Source organism: Siphateles boraxobius, unplaced genomic scaffold (assembly GCF_051911475.1).
Source record: "Siphateles boraxobius isolate OS27281-9 unplaced genomic scaffold, OSU_SipBor_1 13, whole genome shotgun sequence".
Taxonomy (NCBI): domain Eukaryota; kingdom Metazoa; phylum Chordata; class Actinopteri; order Cypriniformes; family Leuciscidae; genus Siphateles; species Siphateles boraxobius.
The window spans coordinates 31,720,873-31,737,500 of NW_027508733.1; the positions used below are offsets into that span (position 1 = coordinate 31,720,873).

Below are 16,628 nucleotides of genomic sequence, written 5' to 3' on the forward strand. Positions count from 1 at the left end.
TTTCTGGTTTAATTACAATAAGATTTTTGCTAGATCCTACACTAGATTTATTGTTTGGCCTCACTAAGCGAGGAATAGACACAGTTTCTATATAATGTTCTACACTACTTATATCAATTAAGTTGGGACAGCAAAGACTGTGATTTGGACTTTGACTTACTAGTCATATGGTGTGTAACGTCTTGGAGATGTTGTCCGACAGAACAGCCGCTCCGATTCTGCTGGGGTGCAGGCCATCAGCACGGTAGAGCCTAGGTCGCTCCCAGAACAGATTCCAATTATTTACAAAGAGCAGTTTCTGTTCATTACACCATGACATTAACCATTCATTTAGAGCAAATAATCTACTGAACCTTTCTTGTCCTAGTCGGTACGTGGGAAGCGGTCCAGACACGATGATCGTTGCTTCAGGCGATGTGCTGCGAACCGTCTCGATCAGGCTTCTGTAGTCCTTCTTCAGAACCTCCGTCTGCCGCAGCCTGATGTCGTTCGTCCCGGCGTGTAGGACCACAGCTCCGACGCGCTCGTCACCGTTCAGGATCTCGGGAATCTGTGCAGCGACATCAAGAACACGAGCACCAGGAAAGCAGTGAGTGCGCACCTTACGCTTACCTGAGGTAGCACGGACATGACGGACCATGGAAGTGCCGATGATCACGGCGGCGTCACGTTCCGGCTCGCGAAGAGGGGAGAAGCGGTTCCGGGTGGAGATCTCGAAGACCGGGAGGGGGGGGGGAGTCCTTGGTCTGGTCCTGGCTCGTGTCTTCCGCTGTGGGATCACCCAGGGTCCGTGGTGTTGCCTCGGTGCCGGAGTGAATGAAGGCAGAGATGATCGCGTCCTCCTGGGCAGAGAAACGCACGGAGTAGACGAAGTCGGAGTCAAAAAGTTACTAACCACTGACTTGTGAGCATCGGCGCGTGATGTTTCAAGCGTTGATCGCCGATCTCGCAGCTCGGCTTGCTTCACCAGCAGAACGCGGATCTGTTTCTCCACCGACTCCAGCTCCAATCGTACCGAAACCAGCTCGAATGTGTCCTCACCTGCACTCAGAGGTAACGTTAGACACACATCCGATATGTTCGCCATTATAACAGATGAACAGTAAATTAGTAGTGATACTACCAATATCACTACTAATTTAGGACTGAAATGATGGATATAACACGTATCCTTTCAGTCAAACGGGTGTAAAATGAGAGGGTCGATAGGCGCGAGGCCACGTGTGAAATGCTAGCGGGCTAAAGGCTAGTAGCCGAGATTCGGAAAGTTGGATCTAAGTAGCGATATCAAAGCAATCCGATTGTTTTTTATAAGGAATAGTGTCGAGGATAAGTTCACATGATATAAAAATAGAAAGTGCTTGTTTATAAATGAGTGGTAAAGAAGAAAATCAGCGATTAATGAATCAATTCGACGGAGCTCCAAACACAAACACAGATTGCACGCGCATGCGCAAAAAATCCTCTCAGTATGGTGATTCAGTCTTTGTTTTCAAGTTTGAGTAGAGCGTTTACTAATTCGCTGGAAGACCTGGAACCCCCTAGCAGTTCACATGGCATTGTGACTGTCCAACCTCAGATAATTTTTTGGGGTTGTGATGGCGCAGTGGATAAGACACATGCCTTTGGTGTGAGAGACCCGGGTTCGAATCCACTGTGAGACACCATTGTGTCCCTGAGCAAGACACTTAACCCCTAATTGCTCCAGAGGTGTGCGACCTCTGACATACATAGCAATTGTAAGTCGCTTTGGATAAAAGCGTCAGCTAAATGAATAAATGTAAATGTAGATACAGAGGGACCTGTATACATTCAGGAGGGGAGAGTGTATCCCAGGTAACTGAATAAATCAATAGTAATTATAATCATTTAATTTTAGGAATATCTGTTTAGTATTAATAGCAAAATAATGCAGATAAGTTAATTTAAAGGTTTACATTATATTACAAAAGTAAATCTAGAAAAATAAATTGGCCAAAGAGAAGTTTAGATTGGATGAGGTCGGAGGTTGGTCCTGCCTCCGAGAAGTGAGTTCGGATTACAGCGCGAAGAACAAAAACGAGAGCAGCAGAGAGTATGAAGAAGAAAAACGCAGATTGATGCTAGACACAGTGTATTGTGTTCATAACCCTTAATGAAGAAAACTAAGAAGAATTTTTGAAAAAACTCAGTGACTCTTTTTTTAAACTAAGAAGAACTTTTGAAAAAACTCAAACTCTTTCATGCTTTCTGAAGAATCTCAGAGACTTTTAAAGGCTTTCTGAAGTAGCTCAGGGACTCTTTTTTTTGTTTTTTTAAATCAAAAAAGCTTACAGCACCTGGTACTCCCAGGCGGTCTCCCATCCAAGTACTGACCCTGCTTAGCTTCCGAGATCAGACGAGATCGGGCGTGACCAAGGTGGTATGGCCATAAGCGAAAACTGCTGCCAAAATTGGGCTATTTAAAAGGTTAGACCATTAATGAAGAAAACTAAGAAGAAGTTTTGAAAAAACTCAAACTCTTTCAGGCTTTCTGAAGAATCTCAGAGACTTTTTCAGGCTTTTTGAAGAAACTCAGTGACTCTTTTTTTAAACTAAGAAGAACTTTTGAAAAAACTCAAACTCTTTCATGCTTTCTGAAAAATCTCTCTTTTTAAAAATCAATAAAGCTTACAGCACCTGGTATTCCCATCCGGTCTCCCATCCAAGTACTAAACAGGACCGACCCTGCTTAGCTTCCGAGATCAGACGAGATCGGGCGTGACATTTTTTTTTCTTACTTTTATTTAAAATATATTAATACATTTTAAAAACAATCTGAATCACATTCTGGCAACAGTACATTAAATCGAAACAATGTCATTTCAATAAACGGGTTATCTTTTACAAAAGTTTTGCCAAAAACATTTCTCTCTTCATTCATATTACAATAATCAAATAAAGCATTTAATATAAAACACATCTTTACCTTAAAAAGTTTACACACAGGTAGTTTTATTTTATTTTGTTTTACCATGTTTCTTCTGCTCCAAATTACAAATCTAGCAATGGTTAATATCAAATTCAGAAAAAACACATTCTTAACATTACCTTCAAAACCAAATAAAAACATTGTTTCCCATTCTTCATTAATATATCTTTGTTCTACTCCCAATTTACTTGTCATTTCTTTTAATTTTTTTATGAAACATTTTAACCCTGAGCATAGAAAAAAAAGATGTAGCAATCCTTCATCCGTATTACATACCTTGCATTTTGCATCACTTGCCATCCCTATTTTACACAGTCTCATTTCGCTTTTACAAACAATTATGTCTTAAAATATAATCAAAGTTTTCTAAAATTGGACTTTTCCACCATACTCTTAAATTTTGCCATGTTTTCTTAGTGTCCACATTTGGGAATAACCTTTGCCAATATCCTTCTGCTCTGGGAATAATAAAAACATCTTTACATAAACAGGAATAAAACATCTTTAAAATACCATCCTTAAAAGCATGTTGTTTGTCATTATTTTTAAAGTCAATCACCATTCCATCATTACCCTTTGTTTCTTCTGTACCTTGTAAAGTATTTATCCATTCTTCCGGTATTGCTTCTTTCATTTGTTTGTATTGTTTTTCTAAAATTGTTTTAGTTTCATTTTCATAATTTTCTACAATTGCATCTCTTATTACTTGTACCGGTACAAAACCAGGTATCACTTCATACAAGATATCTTTTATTTGCTTTATCCCCGCATAAAACCATTTTTTATAAAAAAAATGGTCTCGTCTCCCTTTTTAATTTGATTATTTAGAAACAGAGGTTGTCTTAAAATCTCTTCCCTGGTAAAAGACGTACAAAACAATATGCTTTCTAAAATCACCCCATGCTCTTATAACCTCTTTATAAAACTCTGGTATTCCATTCATCATGTTTTCTTTTAACTTCATCCATAAAACATCATCTCCCGTTTTTCCACATTTATTTAAAAAATAGTTCATTACACCCTTCCATGCATGTTTCCCATGTTTCCAGTATTTATTAACAGTTTTTATTCTTATACTTTTCATTCTTATTAATGGATCTATTAGTCCTAAACCTCCTTCCTCCACCTTTCCAATTAAAGTATCATAAGCAATTTTTGATGGTTTCCCTTCCCATAAAAAGTTTAAAACAATAGCTTTAATTTTTTTATATACCCATATAGGCAAACCAACAGAATCTAATACATACCACATTTTTGATAAAAACAACGAATTAATAACTAATACTTTCCCTTTTAAAAATAAGCCTCTTAATTTCCAGAAATTTAATCTCTTTTCCATTCCTTTTACAACATCCTCCCATACCACTTCCCTTATTTCTTTTTCATTTTCTCCAACTTTTATACCTAAAATTTTCATATTCTTCTTCTCTTCCTTAAATTGCATTTTATTCAATAAATCATTCGGTAATCCAATTTTCATGTATGTTGTTTTTTCTGTATTAACCTTTGCCCCTGTTCCTTTACAATATCTTTCTAAAACGTCCATTGCTTTATTCATACTTTTAATATCTTTTACAAATAACGTCGTGTCGTCTGCATATTGAAATATTTTTTGTTCTGGTTCTTCTCCTTTTATGCGTATTCCTTTTATACTCTTTTCCTGGTCTATTGCCCTTCCTAAAGATTCGGATACTATTGTGTATAATAATGCTGATATAGGACACCTTTGTCTAATTGATTTAGTTATTTTAAAATTTTTAGTTAAAAAACCATTCAATTTTACACAACTACTAATATCTGTACATAGGCATTTTATCCATTTAAAAAAATTCTCCCCAAACCCAAATCTCTCCATCACATGCATCAAGTATTTGTGTTCAACTCTATCAAAGGCCTTTTCTAAATCCACACTTATTATATATCCTGTTTCTTTCACCTCCTTCATGTACCATATCATATCTCTTATATTGTTAATGACATCCGTAATATCTCTTTTTAGAACAGCATATGTTTGATTTGTAGTAATTATATTTGGTACTACTATCTTCAATCGATTGGCTAAAATTCTGGCTAATATTTTGTTATCTGTATTCAACATGCTTAGTGGTCTGTAATTTTTTAGATCTCTCTTATCACCTTTTCTCTTGTAGATTATTTTCACCGTACCTTTCTTCATACTATCAGTTAAATTCCCTTTTCTAAAAATATCTATAAATATTTCATTTAAAATTGGACACATCTTTAAAAACCTTATAAAACTCAACTGGTAGTCCATCTATTCCAGGACTTTTACCATTTTTCAACTGATCAATTGCTGTTCCTATTTCTGATTCCGTAATCCCACTCTCACACATTTCCTTATCTCCCTCATTAACTTTAACCTGTATATTGCTTAATACAAATTCCTCGTCTTCTAAAACTACCTCATTTTCAGTAAACAAATCCTTATAGAAATCACTGATTTCTTCTAAAATTTCTGTTTTATCTTCTACAATCCTCCCATCTTTTGTTTTAATACTTTTTGTTATACCCTCTCTCTGTCTTGATTTTTCTAAATCATAAAAATATTTTGTACTTCTTTCACCTTCTACAAAGTCTTTTGCTCTACTTCTTATTATTGCTCCTTTGCACTTCTCTTCTTCTATTTTCTTTAATTCTTCCTGTAATTCTATAATCTTATCAATATTTTCATCCTTCTCATTTACTTTCCTCATTTCTTCATCCCACTCTTTTTTTATCTTATTTTCTTTCATTCTTTTGACGTTTTGCAGTTTTTTTGCATATTCCATTGAAAATTCTTGAATTCTTTTTTTTAGAATGTCCCACCACATCCCTTTTTCTATTTCATACATTTCATCATTAACACTATTAATTATTATAATTTCTATTTCCATTCTGTATATTAAATCTTTTAGAAGTTCTGTATTTAGTATCCACACCCCCGGTCCTTTATCAATCTCATTAAAATTCATCCTTATCCATAAAAAATCATGATCACTCTAACTATAATTTTGGTAAGAAGCCTTTGTAACATAATATGCTTCATTTCTCTTGCATAAAAATTTCTTTTCTACTTTGCTTTAGAACTCTCTCAACAATTTCTCTTCTTGAATATTCTCTTTTCATACCATTCTTCTCTCTCCACACATCCACCATATTATATTTCTCCATTATGTTATTTAGTTCATTCCTCCCTCTATCTCTTCTAAATTTCATTGAATCATCTATATCAATTCTCTGTATTACAGTATTAAAATCACCTAACACCATCATATTTTCATGGTTTTCTATTAACTCATTCATATCCTTATAAAATTTAAATTTTTCCCTTTCATCATTTGGTGCATGTATGTTACACACTTTCATTTCTTTTCCATTACACAAAGATTTTACAATTATTATTCTTCCCTTAGCATCTTTATAGTCTATATCTACTTCGTCAAATATCCCTTTTCTTATTAACTCACTTCCTGTTTGCTATCGGGCGTGACCAAGGTGGTATGGCCGTAAGCGAAAACTGCTGCCAAAATTGGGCTATTTAAAAGGTTAGACCATTAATGAAGAAAAATAAGAAGAATTTTTGAAAAAACTCAAACTCTTTCAGGCTTTCTGAAGAATCTCAGAGACTTGTTCAGGCTTTTTGAAGAAACTCAGGGACTCTTTTTTTTTAAACTATGAAGAACTTTTGAAAAACTCAAACTCTTTCAGGCTTTCTGAAGAATCTCAGAGACTTGTTCAGGCTTTTTGAAGAAACTCAGTGACTCTTTTTTTTTTATCAAAAAACTTACAGCACCTGGTATTCCGAGGCGGTCTCCCATCCAAGTACTAACCAGGCCTGACCCTGCTTAGCTTCCGAGATCAGACGAGATCGGGCGTGACCAATATTGGGCTATTTAAAAGGTTAGACCATTAATGAAGAAAACTAAGAAGAATTTTTGAAAAAACTCAAACTCTTTCAGGCTTTCTGAAGAATTTCAGAGACTTGTTCAGGCTTTTTGAAGAAACTCAGTGACTCTTTTTTTTTAAACTAAGAAGAACTTTTGAAAAAACACCAACTCTTTCATGCTTTCTGAAGAATCTCAGAGACTTTTAAAGGCTTTCTGAAGAAGCTCAGGGACTATTTTATTTTTCTAATCAAAAAAGCTTACAGCACCTGGTATTCCCAGGCGGTCTCCCATCCAAGTAATAACCAGGCCTGACCCTGCTTAGCTTCCGAGATCAGACGAGATCGGGCGTGACCAAGGTGGTATGGCCGTAAGCAAAAACTGATGCCAAAATTGGGCTATTTAAAAGGTTAGACCATTAATGACGAAAACTAAGAAGAATTTTTGAAAAAACTCAAACTCTTTCAGGCTTTCTGAAGAATCTCAGAGACTTGTTCAGGCTTTCTGAAGAAACTCAGTGACTCTTTTTTTTTTAAACTAAGAAGAACTTTTGAAAAAACTCAACTCTTTCATGCTTTCTGAAGAATCTCAGAGACTTTTAAAGGCTTTCTGAAGAAACTCAGGGACTCTTTTTTTTAAACTATGAAGAACTTTTGAAAAAACTCAAACTCTTTCAGGCTTTCTGAAGAATCTCAGAGACTTGTTCAGGCTTTTTGAAGAAACTCAGTGACTCTTTTTTTTTAAACTAAGAAGAACTTTTGAAAAAACTCAACTCTTTCATGCTTTCTGAAGAATCTCAGAGACTTTTAAAGGCTTTCTGAAGAAGCTCAGGGACTCTTTTTTTTTTTTTTTTTAGCAAAAAAGCTTACAGCACCTGGTATTCCCAGGCGGTCTCCCATCCAAGTACTAACCAGGCCTGACCCTGCTTAGCTTCCGAGATCAGACGAGATCGGGCGTGACCAAGGCTGTATGGCCGTAAGCGAAAACTGCCGCCAAAATTGGGCTATTTAAAAGGTTAGACCATTAATGAAGAAAACTAAGAATAATTTTTGAAAAAACTCAAACTCTTTCAGGCTTTCTGAAGAATCTCAGAGACTTGTTCAGGCTTTTTGAAGAAACTCAGGGACTTTTTTTTTTAAACTATGAAGAACTTTTGAAAAAACTCAAACTCTGTCATGCTTTCTGAAGAATCTCAGAGACTTGTTCAGGTTTTTTGAAGAAACTCAGTGACTCTTTTTTTTTAAACGAAGAAGAACTTTTGAAAAAACTCAACTCTTTCATGCTTTCTGAAGAATCTCAGAGACTTTTAAAGGCTTTCTGAAGAAGCTCAGGGACTATTTTTTTTTATCAAAAAAGCTTACAGCACCTGTTATTCCCAGGCGGTTTCCCATCCAAGTACTAACCAGGCCTGACCCTGCTTAGCTTCCGAGATCAGACGAGATCGGGCATGACCAAGGTGGTATGGCCGTAAGCGAAAACTGCTGCCAAAATTGGGCTATTTAAAAGGTTAGACCATTAATGAAGAAAACTAAGAAGAATTTTTGAAAAAACTCAAACTCTTTCAGGCTTTCTGAAGAATCTCAGAGACTTGTTCAGGCTTTTTGAAGAAACTCAGTGACTCTTTTTTTTTTAAACTAAGAAGAACTTTTGAAAAAACTCAACTCTTTCATGCTTTCTGAAGAATCTCAGAGACTTTTAAAGGCTTTCTGAAGAAACTCAGGGACTCTTTTTTTTAAATCAAAAAAGCTTACAGCACCTGGAATTCCTCGGAGGTCGTAAAATCTCCTTATCATGCCCTGTAACATGACACTGTTTCTGCCCTTGTGTTTGTTCATTTGGGCTGTGTGAGGAGTTTCATAAACCTTTGTATATAATGAATAATTAGTATGTGTCTGATTGGTCCATACCCTACAGACCCCCCCTTTCGATCGTTGTTGTCCCCCCTCAAGGACAACCCCGAGCGAAGTTGGAAGTGCAGAGAGATCAGACACACACTTGTCATAGAAGGCTGGAAGGCCATGGTGGCCTCTGGTTGCTCGTGTCTTCTGGAGCGGTGGTCGTTCCACGGCTGGTGATGTGGACGGTAGCCAAGTCCAGGTCTCTGCAGCAGGTGTTGAGGCAGCAGGTGTTGGGGCATTCTGAAGTTCATTAGTTTTGGGGCAGGTGTTTCCTTGTGGTTGCAGGAAATGGTTAGGCCTCTATGTAGCATAGAGAGGTTTTCAAGCTGACCTGGTGCTGGTGGCCAGAGGTCAGAAGGTGGTTGTTAGCCTCTCAGCCACGAGAGGTCTGAAGGATTGAAGTGTTGTTCTGTCCTTATGGTGGTGCCGACGCAAGCTTGCCTAAGCTGGGTTGGGCAAGGAGTCGGAAGCTTGTACCTTACAGGACTCCTCGGGTGAGTCCTGTGCAGGGAGCTATTTTGCGTGTGTCAGCGGCTCCAGTAACTCTGAGGCAGGTGCGTCCAGCTGTCCTTGAGGAGCCTCAGATTGACAGCTGTGTGAAGGGTATGGAAGAGGATGCTGTCGTTGACAGCCGTTGGTCCTCCTGTGGTGTTTGCAGGTTGAGGGTGCTGTCCTCCATGGCTTCTCCAAGGGGCTTGGCTGGTACCTGGGCTTTTGCCATGGTGACAGTTCTGTGCTGGTCCTGGGCATGCTCAGTCCAGCTGCATTGAATCTGGTTCGAACCTCAGTCTCTAGCTGGTCTGTAAGGCTTTGGGCACAGGTCCGCTCCTTGTGGGACGCTGTGATCTATTATGTGAGGTTGTTTACCTTCTGTTTTATACCCATAAGGTGGGGTAAGGAGATGAGAATCTTGATCACCCCGGTGTGGCTGTAACTCTGGCTTGGGTCATGGGTCGTTTGTCCTCTTCTCTCATGGTGCAGTTCCGTTGGCTCTGGTGCCGTCGGATGTCAGCAGCCATGGGTGGAACAGTGTTCCTCGCGATGGCTTGTCAGTCTTTTCGGTCTCCTGTCCGGTTAAGGTCAGGTTAAGCAGAGGATCTGCAACATTTTGGCACACTTGTGGAGAGAGATTAATGCATGACCCTAGAAAGTTCAAAGCCACGGTTTAATGGGTTCGCCAGATATGTAGCATAAAGCTAGGTATTTCATGTGTAGCTAGCTAGTGAAGTGTGTATTGTATCCTTATCATCTTAGCTGTGGATGTTAGGAGGCTAAGACTTGTGTGGTTCCGAGAGTATTTCCTGGAAAGGGCATAGCCGAGATGAAATAAATGACTTAAGATGGTTCTTATGACTAAAATATTTCTCTGGACTTAACTGGTGGTTCACTACGGCTTGACGAAGTGAAGAATAGGAGGAAAAAGGACAGCTTTCCTATTCAAATTATGCTTATTATCAATCCTCAGGACTATAGTTATGCCCTAGTAATCGTTGAAATTACTTGTGTTGCAGGGTCATAAAAATTAGTGCACTTGTTGAAAATAAACAAAATCACAAATAAAGGTGTCTCTGGTTCCTTTCTGGGCCCTATGGGAAATGGAACCACATTTGAACAAGAGAGGAAATGGAAATGAATCATATACATGACAGAATAGACAAGTGAATAGCTGACTGCTATCATTATCGAAGTAAAATAAAAATAAAAAGGACTTAAGTAAGTGATCAAAACAGCGGGAATGATCTGAAATTGAGAATAATCAATAGCACTAGTGACTAACCTTTAGATTTGCCTGGACCAACACTCCATAGTGGGTCACAGCTGTTGCGTGTTTAAGACCACACCGTGTGTGTCCCTCCAAAGGTTTAGTCAACATGCTGATGAAAATTCTCATAACTATAAGAATTCTTCTCTAGCTACACAGCTTACATGTAATTAAACTTGGGTTTAATTGACAGGGCATCTGCAAATTTAGCCTACAGCGCTCAGCAAGGACTATGCCTAAACTAGTGAAGGTGAAATTCAGCTGAGAAGAATTGAAAGTAAGGAAAGAGAAAAATTAGAAACCCTAAATGGGGTTAAAGAAAGTATTTTAGAATACTTTGCGCTGTATACATAAAAGCTGTAATTAAGGCTTCAAGTAAATGATGCTAACCGCTAACTGTAGAAGTTATTATGTAGCTTAGCCTAAGCTGGATGGATGCTAGGTTAGCTTAGTTTAGCCTAAGCTGGATGGACGCTAGGTTAAGTTAGCTTAGCCACCTAGGCTGGTTTGTTTACAAAATGACGTCACGAGTTAGCACTTCCTGTGACAAGTCGTTGTCAGGGGAACCAGTGCATGTCAGAACAATTCAACAGTCCATGAAGAATATCTGCACATTTTAAATGAGTTATGCATGTTTAAACGGGTTAAAAGGGGGCGCCTATACTTTAAGTCTTTCAAGAACTTGATGTTACATTCAGTAAAATGCAAATGTGGTTTGGCATTAGCAAATTTTACTCATGGAACTCTTCTCTTTACTTTACGCAACTTATTCTATTTGTTTACAGAGTAAGGAAATAGATTTGCTGTAAGTCAAAGCTTGTCTAAGCCTATATAGTTACGTCCATCTCGTGCATAAATATTGACTTTTCAGCGAGTGAACAGTTTTGATCGCTAGGTAGCTCTCTGCTTGTAGATGCAGCCAAAATTTAGGTGAATTACATCAATCTAACAATAATTTGTAAGGTCTTTACTTTGTAGAAAGGGGAGCATCACCCAAGTATACGTGTATATAACACTGTACTGAGATTCCTTCGTCAGAAACAGATTAAGCAATACTGCAATTTGGATTCCTTCAACCAAAGCAGACTAATAAATACCGGTACAGTTTGCATGCCGCTGAGATGAGATTCCTTTGTCAAACAGACTTACGCTTTAATGCTGAAATTACCGATACCAGTTAAGACCCTTTTTTTATTATTATTATTATTTTAAGTAGAGATGTCAATTCCAGCTATCGTTTTATCTGCATTTAGACAAGCCAGCAGCTAGTGATCAAAATGTGTATCGCATATCATGTCCCATTTGGATCAGAATGATCAAATAAGCACTTTTAGGATAACAGTAGTTACGAAGGGGCTCTAGGTCATGCTAGTTTTCCCAGCTTAGGTGGTTTGCTTACTATCTGGCATTAGGGTGACGAATGCCCTATTTGGAGTTTGTATTTTCTGTAACAAGTCATTGTCATGGAAACTAATGTGCAGCAGTGTACATTTCAACCAGCGGGTGGCACAATGTCTGTATGTTTCAAAAAGCAGTGCATAGTCTGTTGGCACGTGAGGCTTACACCTGCATATAAGATTTTCTTTAAATCAGTAAAATTCAAATTTTACTAATGCAAACTCTTGCTTCCTTTTGAGCACACATTTTCATCTACTTTAAAAGTTTTATGTCCTATGCTGACTAGGAACTTTGTAGCAGAGTCGTGCATTGTGGTCATGCCGTGTGTCTTCTGGGTTTTGAAGTTCAGAGTCAAAAGGTTCTTGAAGCTGGTGTCTTCCTCCATCACAGGTTCGTTGCACGCTCCAAGGTAGCTCGCTTGATGTCTGTGGTAGTAGCACAGGGACTTTCAGGGTTACCCTGGTTGGTGTCTGGGACCGCGCCCAGTCTACATTCAGACTCTTAAGTCTGAGAATCCTGTTGTGATGGCTTGTTCCAGCTAATGGTAGTTAGACTGGATGTTTTCTGGCTGCCGAGCCAGAAACGTGGCAACTCTGGGCTGGATGTGATCCAGATCAGATAGAGTCTAGCAAGCTCTGGTGTAAATGCAGGGATATGTCTGGCCATTCGGTTGAGGTCTTTGAGTGTCACTACACGCGTCGTTTCAAGATTCTTCTGAATCAATCCTTTTCCTTCCACGGCTGCAGAAGCTTTAAGGAAATTGTCTGATGACATGTTAAGCAGAGGGGTTTGTCTCCCCCCCTCCCTTTTGTGCTGGGCTGGGGAAGCCTACGCTGCTGATGCGAAGTTCAGCAGGGTACATCTTTCTCGTGGGGTCCATTTGCAGTTGGTTGGACTGTTTCGGTTCTATTTGGACCACATCGAGCTGGTCTATAATGTTGCAGCATCGCTGAGTCAGTGTTGGGACTTCAGCTCTGGCTGCAAGCCGATGGCTTCAGTGTCCCTCTCTTTGAGTTCAACCAGTTCCTCTCTCGTCTGTTGGCAGGTGCTCAGCAGCTGTCAGAGGCGCTTGAAAACTGGTGATCTCTTTCAGTTGCTCCACGCTGTCAGGGTCTCTGCATCTGTCCTGTGCCTTCTCCCGTTAAGCAGGGGTTCGTTCTCTGTGGAGTCCTGTGGCTGGCAGCGTTAGTTCATTTACCTCCTGTTTGAGGCCTGCGGGAGCATGGCCAAGGAGAAGATAATGCTGGTCAGCTCTTGGTGGCTCAGGCTGGGTGTCAGACGTCTGCTTTCGTTGTTGCCTAACTGTTCCTTCCTCTGCCGTGGCAGGTCATTGCCTGCTTCAGGCTGAAGGATGTCCATGACACTGCTCTGACACTGCAAAGGCAAATGCAAGTTTCTACAGAGGTGTTGAGCTATCTGTGTGGGAGAATGGCTATGTGGAGCAGCTACAATTTAGTGTTGGTGAGCACACACAACAACAAAAAAAAGTTTTGAGTATCTTAGTTGACGTGCTTTAAGCAGCATCGACTGATGACTGGGCTCTTACATGTCATAACCTATTACTCAAAAATGCTGATGGTTATTCTCACATGTTGTGCTATGAGAGTAACAGATAGAGAAAAACCAAAATAAAACAATAGGATGAAACCAGAAAAGAAGAGGAAGAAATGAGTGTTTTACCTATTTAGGTTTAGCTAGGAGACATAGGTAAACAGGAGTCACTTATGGGTTATGCTGCTGTTAGACTAAGCTACCAGGGACACATCAGACATCTCTAGGTCCAAAAGAAGAAGAAACAATGGGAAGGGTTTCCAGTTCTGTCTGGGGCCTACTGTGCGTTTGTGTTTAGCCGTACTTCATGTATTTAGCTTGGTGCTAAGGAGTGAGGATGGGTAAAACACAGACAGGAAGTAGGATATTAATGACCTGTGTAACACGCTTATGGAAACAACAGTCGCTAGATATTGTAATCCTATAGAGAGAGAGAAGATGAGGATAGTGACTAGTGATCTAAAATAAGGTAAAGGTAAAGTTAGAACGTCCTTATAGCTCTAAGAAAACTAAAAGGAAAGGGAAGCGTATCAAGTAATTTAATTAAATTTCAAATTTAGTTAAGCCCTTTTTTTTTCTTTAGCTGAATATAAGAATTCAGGCTGAAACAAAAGTAAATAACTAAATTGAAATAATAAAAAAAAAATGTATGTAAACATTGTGTGTTCTCATAGCTCTGGTAACTAGGGGGGAACTTGAATAAGCAAAATTGATTTAATTAAATTCCCAATTTAATTAAATTCAACTTAACTGAATAGGACGAATCAGGCTCAACAGGTGTAAATACACAAAATAAAATAGGGGTAGATTTAAGTAAAAATAAAAGAAACACAAATAAAAACCCAAAGTATCTGGGTTTCAATCTGAAAGTGAAACCAAGAGGAAGGGGTCGAGAGAGAGAAAGAGAGAGAGAAGAGGGTGGTTTAACCCTCTTATGAGACGTGCTTCGTGAAGCTCTGACACCAGGGTGAATCATTCGTCTCAAATCATTCGGAGTGTGTAATGTGTATCACTGCTAAGGTCACGTGATCTTATTAAACTGGGCTTCGTTACGCATCATAGCTGTTTCGAAATTGTTTTAAATTTCAACGGTTCGTGAACCAGTGTGTATCTGGTCTCTATGTGATCTCGTATCACTTTATGGATTCGTACACATTTAATGACGCATTTGATAAAGGGTCTGATTGACTTTCAAGTCAAGCTTTCATAAAACGAGCCCTACAGTTTACTAAGATATTGTGCCTTGAAATACACCTCATATTAAACGATATTAGGTAGCTCGTGGATTGCCATTACCTGATTACACCTTTTGATAAAACCTTTGCGATTGGTTTGTAAAAGGTGTTCCGTTGATTTGAGTTTCCGCTACACTTCCACTGTTTTGACCAGCAGGGGTCGCCAGCGAGGGCGCTTCAAACAAACAATCATTTGTGACGCAGTTGACTCCTTTGATTCAAAGCCTCGAAGAGCTTTGACTCTCATTATTCGTGTTCAAATCACTCAGTTCAAATCACGCAAAATCTATGGTCTTTGGTTTAAGGTTACACTTTACGCTCTAACGTGTCTAAGTTTTTAGGCGGTGCTAAAACTATCACTCGAGGTAGAGGGTTTTACTTGTAAGTTAGGATTGAGGGAGCTATTGGCTACAACCGTCGCTTGTTTACACGAGGGTCTGTGAGATTGGTGCTGTTGTCAGAAAAACTAGATAGGAACGCCTGCTCGCGTTCCGGACGCAATGCCAACCAACAACACAGATCGGCCAGAGCAGCGGTGGAGCTGTGCTGAAAGTTTGCACTGAGTCTCTCGCTTAGACACGACGTTGCGTGTGAGTGACTCTTTTTAACAAATCAAAACAGCGCCGTTCTTTCACAGACAATGGCAAATTAGTTAGCTGGGCTAGAATTTATACCACTAATTCGACGCGATTGTTTCATATGAGTGCTTCAGCGGTTTAATATGAATACAATGACGTAACGCATAATAAGGCCTTAATCGGTGATTGAGGAACATTGCTCAGATCACATTCAAAAATGCTGAAAATGGAGATTTCTTCGTCCATATCAGGTTAATTTGTTCTAGTACCATTTATGCGCGTGGCTAATCTGAGATTTCTTCGTCAGAGAAGGCTTATGCTCGATTTATATCTGAAATTAGGCTTTCTTCGCTAATAGGAAGGCATATTCAAGCTATAGTTTTGCTGATTTACCCAGAAACTTGTACGTGCATGTATGAGATGTTAATAAAAACTTATGGGACAACATATGATTGATTACTGTCTGCTTGCATACAATGTTTAATACGATGCCCGCATTCTCCACCATATATGTAAGGAACTCAGCTTTTTGGAAATATTAATAATCAATAATATCTTGTTATTATTAATTATAAATATTTTGGGTCAGTTAATTGGATTAACTTGATGTGGCTGAATTAATATTACAATCAATTAATCAGTTCTTCCAATGAACTCTTTTGATTATTAATTTATTCTAAGAAAACGGTATCTTCCATGGCCACAGAAGAATAATTATTTCTTCGCCTGTACAGTACTTTGAGCCAGTAGCAAAAAACGTGATCGTAAAGTGACTTGTATTGCAAACAAAACAGAACCAAATACATATTATGTACAAGTTTTATTAACTAAATATAGATATTTATATGAATATAAATAAACTAAACAACATACACACATGAATACATAAATAGGTTAGTGATAGGATGAAATTGGAAACCGGAAGAGGGTCTATGAGAAGAACCATCAGAATTTCATTTTCACATTTCATTGAATTGAATACTTGCATTTGTAAAGGGAACAATTCTTGAAGTTGTTGAAAATTGAAGTCGTTGATGGTTCCGGCAGTGTCAAGTGGAAGTTGGTTGAGCGTTCTCTTTCTCCAGGAACGCTTGGCTGGTTTGGTTAAGGCCTGGGACTCTGTTGAGGCCACGCCGAGCACCCAGGAGAAGTGAGGAAGTCGGAAGGATGGGTGATTGGAGTCGTTGTTGGTTGGAGTCTTTGTTCCAAAACTCTTGAGATTGTCCTTGGTTCTTTGTGAGAGAGTCATCTCTCTCCTGCCTGAGCCCATATCTGGTTGGAATCGAGGCCTGCTGGGCCCTGGGGCCCCCGTGGAGGGGGAGGGGGTTACCCAGTATAACCAGAACAGTGTTGTGGCTGGATGAAAGAACTA

The 16,628-nt window shown here is 39.0% G+C and overlaps 3 non-coding genes and 2 pseudogenes across 3 annotated transcripts; all 5 read right to left on the bottom strand.

Annotated features, from left to right (window-relative positions):
* Positions 1-2,306: 2,306 nt before the first annotated feature.
* LOC143736419 (5S ribosomal RNA) lies at positions 2,307-2,415 on the bottom strand (annotated as a pseudogene).
* Positions 2,416-6,731: 4,316 nt separating this feature from the next.
* On the bottom strand, positions 6,732-6,847 carry LOC143736421 (5S ribosomal RNA; annotated as a pseudogene).
* Positions 6,848-7,091: 244 nt separating this feature from the next.
* Positions 7,092-7,210, bottom strand: LOC143736398 (5S ribosomal RNA). Its single transcript, XR_013203430.1, has one exon. It is a non-coding gene; the product is annotated as a 5S ribosomal RNA (ribosomal RNA).
* A 486-nt stretch (positions 7,211-7,696) lies between these two features.
* On the bottom strand, positions 7,697-7,815 carry LOC143736394 (5S ribosomal RNA). The gene has a single exon (XR_013203425.1). It is a non-coding gene; the product is annotated as a 5S ribosomal RNA (ribosomal RNA).
* Positions 7,816-8,188: 373 nt separating this feature from the next.
* Positions 8,189-8,307, bottom strand: LOC143736404 (5S ribosomal RNA). The gene has a single exon (XR_013203437.1). It is a non-coding gene; the product is annotated as a 5S ribosomal RNA (ribosomal RNA).
* Positions 8,308-16,628: the final 8,321 nt, after the last annotated feature.